Raw genomic sequence first — 12,016 nt, 5'->3', positions numbered from 1 at the left:
AGAATCAAGCATGTGTACAGGGGCATAAACGCAGCAGTGATAGGATTGGGGAGGTTCGGTGAGCAAATGAAGACCCTTTGAAGTCATATTGCATGGTACCCATTCCACGGGTTTCAACTACCCAGGTTTTAGGTATTCTTCCTTCAGCTAAAACATGCATGTGGAACCCAAGTATGATCAACCATGTGAACGGGAGACGTGTTCAAATATGTCTCAGTTTTCCTCCCCTGGTACTCGGGTGCAACATTCCAGACGCTTTACTAACACTCTCCCCACTTGGAGAGTCAGTCCCTTTAACCTCCTGTTTGGCCCAGTTTGCAATTTCTGCGGAAGATGAACAGGAATAGCGAGAACCAATGAGAGGTTAGCTGGAGGTGTCTGGACGGGCAAATTTAACTCTCATTTCCCACCAGGAAGAGGAAATAACCAAAGGCTCAGTGTGCCGTGCCGGAACCAGATTAGGGCCTGAAGCCATCCTGCGGTGTTGCGGCCAGCTCACAAGAAAGCGAGTTGAAGAAAGGAGCTCAGGGGCACTGTAATTCACAAACCTGCAGAGTTATAAATGACAGCTATCGTCCAAAAATAGACTGAAGTAAGGCTGCCAAGAGGACTTGAAAGCGGGGCAGAATTGCAGGAAACCGATTTCAGGAGGTAGACTGGAATTGCATTGAAAGCATAGGAAAAGAGGCAGAACGTACACAATGATGCACTTGGCCAAAAAGGGCGTATGTGTTTTTTCCTGAATATATTCAGGAAAAAACGCATACGCCCTTTTTGGCCAACCAAGCAAGCTTGCAAAGGAAATCTGCACTACAATGAAGTCTCACTTCCCCCCGGTCAAAAGGGCCATCTGAAAAAAGTGTAAAATCCAGAAAGGCAGGACAGGCCATGGAGAACTGGGAGCCTTGTTATGCTGATGGGCGGGATGTAAATTGCCAACAACCACTCGGGAGAAGTGTATGGTGTTTCCTGAAACATCTAAAAAACAAAGCAACAGAACCTAGGGCACTTCCACGTATGGTCCTATAGCTTAGGGAAATTAAAATCAAAAAGACACAGCCACCCCAAAGTTTGGAACGGCTCTGTTTACAAGAACCTCGTTTACAGTACAAGTTCAACATCGCAGAAAGTGAAAAATGGATAAAGAAGTTGTGGTATTTACTTACAAAGCAATATCACTCAGCAATGAAATCTGTGTCATCAGGCCCTTAGCAGCACAATGAGTGGATTCAGGTATGATGATTCTAACTGAAATAAGTCACACAGAAAAAGAAACATCATAAGATATCAGTAATACACGGAATGTAAACTTGGCTACACAGGAACTGAATTACAGAACAGAACAGGGTCTCAAATTTCGAAAACCAACTTATGCTTGCTTAAGGGGAAAGGTGAGTTGGGGTGCTGCATAAAACCAGAGATTGAAATGAGCACACATAAAGTTCCTTAAGCCAAATATGGAATAGACAAGAGCTACTCCTTGCTCAACGAAATGGACTCAACACCGCATATTAAACGCCTAAGAATGTACCTGACTAGTAAGTATCTTAAAACCTATGGATTGCTATGTCTCCGAAAGAGAATCAAGCATGTGTACAGGCACATAAACGCAGCAGTGATAGGATTGGGGAGGTTCGGTGAGCAAATGAAGACCCTTTGAAGTCATATTGCATGGTACCCATTCCACGGGTTTCAACTACCCAGGTTTTAGGTATTCTTCCTTCAGCTAAAACATGCATGTGGAACCCAAGTATGATCAACCATGTGAACGGGAGACGTGTTCAAATATGTCTCAGTTTTCCTCCCCTGGTACTCGGGTGCAACATTCCAGACGCTTTACTAACACTCTCCCGACTTGGAGAGTCAGTCCCTTTAACCTCCTGTTTGGCCCAGTTTGCAATTTCTGCGGAAGATGAACAGGAATAGCGAGAACCAATGAGAGGCTAGCTGGAGGTGTCTGGACGGGCAAATTTAACTCTCATTTCCCACCAGGAAGAGGAAATAACCAAAGGCTCAGTGTGCCGTGCCGGAACCAGATTAGGGCCTGAAGCCATCCTGCGGTGTTGCGGCCAGGTCTCAAGAAAGCGAGTTGAAGAAAGGAGCTCAGGGGCACTGTAATTCACAAACCTGCAGAGTTATAAATGACAGCTATCGTCCAAAAATAGACTGAAGTAAGGCTGCCAAGAGGACTTGAAAGCGGGGCAGAATTGCAGGAAACCGATTTCAGGAGGTAGACTGGAATTGCATTGAAAGCATAGGAAAAGAGGCAGAACGTACACAATGATGCACTTGGCCAAAAAGGGCGTATGCGTTTTTTCCTGAATATATTCAGGAAAAAACGCATACGCCCTTTTTGGCCAACCAAGCAAGCTTGCAAAGGAAATCTGCACTACAATGAAGTCTCACTTCCCCCCAGTCAAAAGGGCCATCTGAAAAAAGTGTAAAATCCAGAAAGGCAGGACAGGCCATGGAGAACTGGGAGCCTTGTTATGCTGATGGGCGGGATGTAAATTGCCAACAACCACTGGGGAGAAGTGTATGGTGTTTCCTGAAACATCTAAAAAACAAAGCAACAGAACCTAGGGCACTTCCACTTATGGTCCTATAGCTTAGGGAAATTAAAATCAAAAAGACACAGCCACCCCAAAGTTTGGAACGGCTCTGTTTACAAGAACCTCGTTTACAGTACAAGTTCAACATCGCAGAAAGTGAAAAATGGATAAAGAAGTTGTGGTATTTACTTACAAAGCAATATCACTCAGCAATGAAATCTGTGTCATCAGGCCCTTAGCAGCACAATGAGTGGATTCAGGTATGATGATTCTAACTGAAATAAGTCACACAGAAAAAGAAACATCATAAGGTATCAGTAATACACGGAATGTAAACTTGGCTACACAGGAACTGAATTACAGAACAGAACAGGGTCTCAAATTTAGAAAACCAACTTATGCTTGCTTAAGGGGAAAGGTGAGTTGGGGTGCTGCATAAAACCAGAGATTGAAATGAGCACAGATAAAGTTCCTTAAGCCAAATATGGAATAGACAAGAGCTACTCCTTGCTCAACGAAATGGACTCAACACCGCATATTAAACGCCTAAGAATGTACCTGACTAGTAAGTATCTTAAAACCTATGGATTGCTATGTCTCTGAAAGAGAATCAAGCATGTGTACAGGCGCATAAACGCAGCAGTGATAGGATTGGGGAGGTTCGGTGAGCAAATGAAGACCCTTTGAAGTCATATTGCATGGTACCCATTCCACGGGTTTCAACTACCCAGGTTTTAGGTATTCTTCCTTCAGCTAAAACATGCATGTGGAACCCAAGTATGATCAACCATGTGAACGGGAGACGTGTTCAAATATGTCTCAGTTTTCCTCCCCTGGTACTCGGGTGCAACATTCTAGACGCTTTACTAACACTCTCCCCACTTGGAGAGTCAGTCCCTTTAACCTCCTGTTTGGCCCAGTTTGCAATTTCTGCGGAAGATGAACAGGAATAGCGAGAACCAATGAGAGGCTAGCTGGAGGTGTCTGGACGGGCAAATTTAACTCTCATTTCCCACCAGGAAGAGGAAATAACCAAAGGCTCAGTGTGCCGTGCTGGAACCAGATTAGGGCCTGAAGCCATCCTGCGGTGTTGCGGCCAGGTCACAAGAAAGCGAGTTGAAGAAAGGAGCTCAGGGGCACTGTAATTCACAAACCTGCAGAGTTATAAATGACAGCTATCGTCCAAAAATAGACTGAAGTAAGGCTGCCAAGAGGACTTGAAAGCGGGGCAGAATTGCAGGAAACCGATTTCAGGAGGTAGACTGGAATTGCATTGAAAGCATAGGAAAAGAGGCAGAACGTACACAATGATGCACTTGGCCAAAAAGGGCGTATGCGTTTTTTCCTGAATATATTCAGGAAAAAACGCATACGCCCTTTTTGGCCAACCAAGCAAGCTTGCAAAGGAAATCTGCACTACAATGAAGTCTCACTTCCCCCCAGTCAAAAGGGCCATCTGAAAAAAGTGTAAAATCCAGAAACGCAGGACAGGCCATGGAGAACTGGGAGCCTTGTTATGCTGATGGGCGGGATGTAAATTGCCAACAACCACTCGGGAGAAGTGTATGGTGTTTCCTGAAACATCTAAAAAACAAAGCAACAGAACCTAGGGCACTTCCACTTATGGTCCTATAGCTTAGGGAAATTAAAATCAAAAAGACACAGCCACCCCAAAGTTTGGAACGGCTCTGTTTACAAGAACCTCGTTTACAGTACAAGTTCAACATCGCAGAAAGTGAAAAATGGATAAAGAAGTTGTGGTATTTACTTACAAAGCAATATCACTCAGCAATGAAATCTGTGTCATCAGGCCCTTAGCAGCACAATGAGTGGATTCAGGTATGATGATTCTAACTGAAATAAGTCACACAGAAAAAGAAACATCATAAGATATCAGTAATACACGGAATGTAAACTTGGCTACACAGGAACTGAATTACAGAACAGAACAGGGTCTCAAATTTAGAAAACCAACTTATGCTTGCTTAAGGGGAAAGGTGAGTTGGGGTGCTGCATAAAACCAGAGATTGAAATGAGCACAGATAAAGTTCCTTAAGCCAAATATGGAATAGACAAGAGCTACTCCTTGCTCAACGAAATGGACTCAACACCGCATATTAAACGCCTAAGAATGTACCTGACTAGTAAGTATCTTAAAACCTATGGATTGCTATGTCTCCGAAAGAGAATCAAGCATGTGTACAGGCGCATAAACGCAGCAGTGATAGGATTGGGGAGGTTCGGTGAGCAAATGAAGACCCTTTGAAGTCATATTGCATGGTACCCATTCCACGGGTTTCAACTACCCAGGTTTTAGGTATTCTTCCTTCAGCTAAAACATGCATGTGGAACCCAAGTATGATCAACCATGTGAACGGGAGACGTGTTCAAATATGTCTCAGTTTTCCTCCCCTGGTACTCGGGTGCAACATTCTAGACGCTTTACTAACACTCTCCCCACTTGGAGAGTCAGTCCCTTTAACCTCCTGTTTGGCCCAGTTTGCAATTTCTGCGGAAGATGAACAGGAATAGCGAGAACCAATGAGAGGCTAGCTGGAGGTGTCTGGACGGGCAAATTTAACTCTCATTTCCCACCAGGAAGAGGAAATAACCAAAGGCTCAGTGTGCCGTGCTGGAACCAGATTAGGGCCTGAAGCCATCCTGCGGTGTTGCGGCCAGGTCACAAGAAAGCGAGTTGAAGAAAGGAGCTCAGGGGCACTGTAATTCACAAACCTGCAGAGTTATAAATGACAGCTATCGTCCAAAAATAGACTGAAGTAAGGCTGCCAAGAGGACTTGAAAGCGGGGCAGAATTGCAGGAAACCGATTTCAGGAGGTAGACTGGAATTGCATTGAAAGCATAGGAAAAGAGGCAGAACGTACACAATGATGCACTTGGCCAAAAAGGGCGTATGTGTTTTTTCCTGAATATATTCAGGAAAAAACGCATACGCCCTTTTTCGCCAACCAAGCAAGCTTCCAAAGGAAATCTGCACTACAATGAAGTCTCACTTCCCCCCGGTCAAAAGGGCCATCTGAAAAAAGTGTAAAATCCAGAAAGGCAGGACAGGCCATGGAGAACTGGGAGCCTTGTTATGCTGATGGGCGGGATGTAAATTGCCAACAACCACTCGGGAGAAGTGTATGGTGTTTCCTGAAACATCTAAAAAACAAAGCAACAGAACCTAGGGCACTTCCACTTATGGTCCTATAGCTTAGGGAAATTAAAATCAAAAAGACACAGCCACCCCAAAGTTTGGAACGGCTCTGTTTACAAGAATCTCGTTTACAGTACAAGTTCAACATCGCAGAAAGTGAAAAATGGATAAAGAAGTTGTGGTATTTACTTACAAAGCAATATCACTCAGCAATGAAATCTGTGTCATCAGGCCCTTAGCAGCACAATGAGTGGATTCAGGTATGATGATTCTAACTGAAATAAGTCACACAGAAAAAGAAACATCATAAGATATCAGTAATACACGGAATGTAAACTTGGCTACACAGGAACTGAATTACAGAACAGAACAGGGTCTCAAATTTAGAAAACCAACTTATGCTTGCTTAAGGGGAAAGGTGAGTTGGGGTGCTGCATAAAACCAGAGATTGAAATGAGCACAGATAAAGTTCCTTAAGCCAAATATGGAATAGACAAGAGCTACTCCTTGCTCAACGAAATGGACTCAACACCGCATATTAAACGCCTAAGAATGTACCTGACTAGTAAGTATCTTAAAACCTATGGATTGCTATGTCTCCGAAAGAGAATCAAGCATGTGTACAGGCGCATAAACGCAGCAGTGATAGGATTGGGGAGGTTCGGTGAGCAAATGAAGACCCTTTGAAGTCATATTGCATGGTACCCATTCCACGGGTTTCAACTACCAAGGTTTTAGGTATTCTTCCTTCAGCTAAAACATGCATGTGGAACCCAAGTATGATCAACCATGTGAACGGGAGACGTGTTCAAATATGTCTCAGTTTTACTCCCCTGGTACTCGGGTGCAACATTCCAGACGCTTTACTAACACTCTCCCCACTTGGAGAGTCAGCGCCTTTAACCTCCTGTTTGGCACAGTTTGCAATTTCATTGGAAGATGAACAGGAATAGCGAGAACCAATGAGAGGCTAGCTGGAGGTGTCTGGACGGGCAAATTTAACTCTCATTTCCCACCAGGAAGAGGAAATAACCAAAGGCTCAGTGTGCCGTGCCGGAACCAGATTAGGTCCTGAAGCCATCCTGCGGTGTTGCGGCCAGCTCACAAGAAAGCGAGTTGAAGAAAGGAGCTCAGGGGCACTGTAATTCACAAACCTGCAGAGTTATAAATGACAGCTATCGTCCAAAAATAGACTGAAGTAAGGCTGCCAAGAGGACTTGAAAGCGGGGCAGAATTGCAGGAAACCGATTTTAGGAGGTAGACTGGAATTGCATTGAATGCATAGGAAAAGAGGCAGAACGTCCACAATGATGCACTTGGCCAAAAAGGGCGTATGCGTTTTTTCCTGAATATATTCAGGAAAAAACGCATACGCCCTTTTTGGCCAACCAAGCAAGCTTGCAAAGGAAATCTGCACTACAATGAAGTCTCACTTCCCCCCGGTCAAAAGGGCCATCTGAAAAAAGTGTAAAATCCAGAAAGGCAGGACAGGCCATGGAGAACTGGGAGCCTTGTTATGCTGATGGGCGGGATGTAAATTGCCAACAGACACTCGGGAGAAGTGTATGGTGTTTCCTGAAACATCTAAAAAACAAAGCAACAGAGCCTAGGGCACTTCCACTTATGATCCTATAGCTTAGGGAATTTAAAATCAAAAAGACACAGCCACCCCAAAGTTTGGAACGGCTCTGTTTACAAGAACCTCGTTTACAGTACAAGTTCAACATCGCAGAAAGTGAAAAATGGATAAAGAAGTTGTGGTATTTACTTACAAATCAATATCACTCAGCAATGAAATCTGTGTCATCAGGCCCTTAGCAGCACAATGAGTGGATTCAGGTATGATGATTCTAACTGAAATAAGTCACACAGAAAAAGAAACATCATAAGATATCAGTAATACACGGAATGTAAACTTGGCTACACAGGAACTGAATTACAGAACAGAACAGGGTCTCAAATTTCGAAAACCAACTTATGCTTGCTTAAGGGGAAAGGTGAGTTGGGGTGCTGCATAAAACCAGAGATTGAAATGAGCACAGATAAAGTTCCTTAAGCCAAATATGGAATAGACAAGAGCTACTCCTTGCTCAACGAAATGGACTCAACACCGCATATTAAACGCCTAAGAATGTACCTGACTAGTAAGTATCTTAAAACCTATGGATTGCTATGTCTCCGAAAGAGAATCAAGCATGTGTACAGGGGCATAAACGCAGCAGTGATAGGATTGGGGAGGTTCGGTGAGCAAATGAAGACCCTTTGAAGTCATATTGCATGGTACCCATTCCACGGGTTTCAACTACCCAGGTTTTAGGTATTCTTCCTTCAGCTAAAACATGCATGTGGAACCCAAGTATGATCAACCATGTGAACGGGAGACGTGTTCAAATATGTCTCAGTTTTCCTCCCCTGGTACTCGGGTGCAACATTCCAGACGCTTTACTAACACTCTCCCCACTTGGAGAGTCAGTCCCTTTAACCTCCTGTTTGGCCCAGTTTGCAATTTCTGCGGAAGATGAACAGGAATAGCGAGAACCAATGAGAGGCTAGCTGGAGGTGTCTGGACGGGCAAATTTAACTCTCATTTCCCACCAGGAAGAGGAAATAACCAAAGGCTCAGTGTGCCGTGCCGGAACCAGATTAGGGCCTGAAGCCATCCTGCGGTGTTGCGGCCAGCTCACAAGAAAGCGAGTTGAAGAAAGGAGCTCAGGGGCACTGTAATTCACAAACCTGCAGAGTTATAAATGACAGCTATCGTCCAAAAATAGACTGAAGTAAGGCTGCCAAGAGGACTTGAAAGCGGGGCAGAATTGCAGGAAACCGATTTCAGGAGGTAGACTGGAATTGCATTGAAAGCATAGGAAAAGAGGCAGAACGTACACAATGATGCACTTGGCCAAAAAGGGCGTATGCGTTTTTTCCTGAATATATTCAGGAAAAAACGCATACGCCCTTTTTGGCCAACCAAGCAAGCTTGCAAAGGAAATCTGCACTACAATGAAGTCTCACTTCCCCCCGGTCAAAAGGGCCATCTGAAAAAAGTGTAAAATCCAGAAAGGCAGGACAGGCCATGGAGAACTGGGAGCCTTGTTATGCTGATGGGCGGGATGTAAATTGCCAACAACCACTCGGGAGAAGTGTATGGTGTTTCCTGAAACATCTAAAAAACAAAGCAACAGAACCTAGGGCACTTCCACTTATGGTCCTATAGCTTAGGGAAATTAAAATCAAAAAGACACAGCCACCCCAAAGTTTGGAACGGCTCTGTTTACAAGAACCTCGTTTACAGTACAAGTTCAACATCGCAGAAAGTGAAAAATGGATAAAGAAGTTGTGGTATTTACTTACAAAGCAATATCACTCAGCAATGAAATCTGTGTCATCAGGCCCTTAGCAGCACAATGAGTGGATTAAGGTATGATGATTCTAACTGAAATAAGTCACACAGAAAAAGAAACATCATAAGATATCAGTAATACACGGAATGTAAACTTGGCTACACAGGAACTGAATTACAGAACAGAACAGGGTCTCAAATTTAGAAAACCAACTTATGCTTGCTTAAGGGGAAAGGTGAGTTGGGGTGCTGCATAAAACCAGAGATTGAAATGAGCACAGATAAAGTTCCTTAAGCCAAATATGGAATAGACAAGAGCTACTCCTTGCTCAACGAAATGGACTCAACACCGCATATTAAACGCCTAAGAATGTACCTGACTAGTAAGTATCTTAAAACCTATGGATTGCTATGTCTCCGAAAGAGAATCAAGCATGTGTACAGGGGCATAAACGCAGCAGTGATAGGATTGGAGAGGTTCGGTGAGCAAATGAAGACCCTTTGAAGTCATATTGCATGGTACCCATTCCACGGGTTTCAACTACCCAGGTTTTAGGTATTCTTCCTTCAGCTAAAACATGCATGTGGAACCCAAGTATGATCAACCATGTGAACGGGAGACGTGTTCAAATATGTCTCAGTTTTCCTCCCCTGGTACTCGGGTGCAACATTCCAGACGCTTTACTAACACTCTCCCCACTTGGAGAGTCAGTCCCTTTAACCTCCTGTTTGGCCCAGTTTGCAATTTCTGCGGAAGATGAACAGGAATAGCGAGAACCAATGAGAGGCTAGCTGGAGGTGTCTGGACGGGCAAATTTAACTCTCATTTCCCACCAGGAAGAGGAAATAACCAAAGGCTCAGTGTGCCGTGCCGGAACCAGATTAGGGCCTGAAGCCATCCTGCGGTGTTGCGGCCAGCTCACAAGAAAGCGAGTTGAAGAAAGGAGCTCAGGGGCACTGTAATTCACAAACCTGCAGAGTTATAAATGACAGCTATCGTCCAAAAATAGACTGAAGTAAGGCTGCCAAGAGGACTTGAAAGCGGGGCAGAATTGCAGGAAACCGATTTCAGGAGGTAGACTGGAATTGCATTGAAAGCATAGGAAAAGAGGCAGAACGTCCACAATGATGCACTTGGCCAAAAAGGGTGTATGCGTTTTTTCCTGAATATATTCAGGAAAAAACGCATACGCCCTTTTTGGCCAACCAAGCAAGCTTGCAAAGGAAATCTGCACTACAATGAAGTCTCACTTCCCCCCGGTCAAAAGGGCCATCTGAAAAAAGTGTAAAATCCAGAAAGGCAGGACAGGCCATGGAGAACTGGGAGCCTTGTTATGCTGATGGGCGGGATGTAAATTGCCAACAACCACTCGGGAGAAGTGTATGGTGTTTCCTGAAACATCTAAAAAACAAAGCAACAGAACCTAGGGCACTTCCACGTATGGTCCTATAGCTTAGGGAAATTAAAATCAAAAAGACACAGCCACCCCAAAGTTTGGAACGGCTCTGTTTACAAGAACCTCGTTTACAGTACAAGTTCAACATCGCAGAAAGTGAAAAATGGATAAAGAAGTTGTGGTATTTACTTACAAAGCAATATCACTCAGCAATGAAATCTGTGTCATCAGGCCCTTAGCAGCACAATGAGTGGATTCAGGTATGATGATTCTAACTGAAATAAGTCACACAGAAAAAGAAACATCATAAGATATCACTAATACACAGAATGTAAACTTGGCTACACAGGAACTGCATTCCAAAACAGAACAGGGTCTCAAATTTAGAAAACCAACTTATGCTTGCTTAAGGGGAAAGGTGAGTTGGGGTGCTGCATAAAACCAGAGATTGAAATGAGCACAGATAAAGTTCCTTAAGCCAAATATGGAATAGACAAGAGCTACTCCTTGCTCAACGAAATGGACTCAACACCCCATATTAAACGCCTAAGAATGTACCTGACTAGTAAGTATCTTAAAACCTATGGATTGCTATGTCTCCAAAAGAGAATCAAGCGTGTGTACAGGGGCATAAACGCAGCAGTGATAGGATTGGAGAGGTTCGGTGAGCAAATCAAGACCCTTTGAAGTCATATTGCATGGTACCCATTCCACGGGTTTCAACTACCCAGGTTTTAGGTATTCTTCCTTCAGCTAAAACATGCATGTGGAACCCAAGTATGATCAACCATGTGATCGGGAGACGTGTTCAAATATGTCTCAGTTTTCCTCCCCTGGTACTCGGGTGCAACATTCCAGATGCTTTACTAACACTCTCCCCACTTGGAGAGTCAGCGCCTTTAACCTCCTGTTTGGCCCAGTTTGCAATTTCTGCGGAAGATGAACAGGAATAGCGAGAACCAATGAGAGGCTAGCTGGAGGTGTCTGGACGGGCAAATTTAACTCTCATTTCCCACCAGGAAGAGGAAATAACCAAAGGCTCAGTGTGCCGTGCCGGAACCAGATTAGGGCCTGAAGCCATCCTGCGGTGTTGCGGCCAGCTCACAAGAAAGCGAGTTGAAGAAAGGAGCTCAGGGGCACTGTAATTCACAAACCTGCAGAGTTATAAATGACAGCTCTCGTCCAAAAATAGACTGAAGTAAGGCTGCCAAGAGGACTTGAAAGCGGGGCAGAATTGCAGGAAACCGATTTCAGGAGGTAGACTGGAATTGCATCGAAAGCATAGGAAAAGAGGCAGAACGTCCACAATGATGCACTTGGCCAAAAAGGGCGTATGCGTTTTTTCCTGAATATATTCAGGAAAAAACGCATACGCCCTTTTTGGCCAACCAAGCAAGCTTGCAAAGGAAATCTGCACTACAATGAAGTCTCACTTCCCCCCGGTCAAAAGGGCCATCTGAAAAAAGTGTAAAATCCAGAAAGGCAGGACAGGCCATGGAGAACTGGGAGCCTTGTTATGCTGATGGGCGGGATGTAAATTGCCAACAACCACTCGGGAGAAGTGTATGG

The sequence above is a fragment of the Stenella coeruleoalba genome (assembly GCF_951394435.1).
Source record: "Stenella coeruleoalba genome assembly, contig: scaffold_251, whole genome shotgun sequence".
Taxonomy (NCBI): Eukaryota; Metazoa; Chordata; class Mammalia; order Artiodactyla; family Delphinidae; genus Stenella; species Stenella coeruleoalba.
This window is presented reverse-complemented; position numbering follows the sequence as displayed.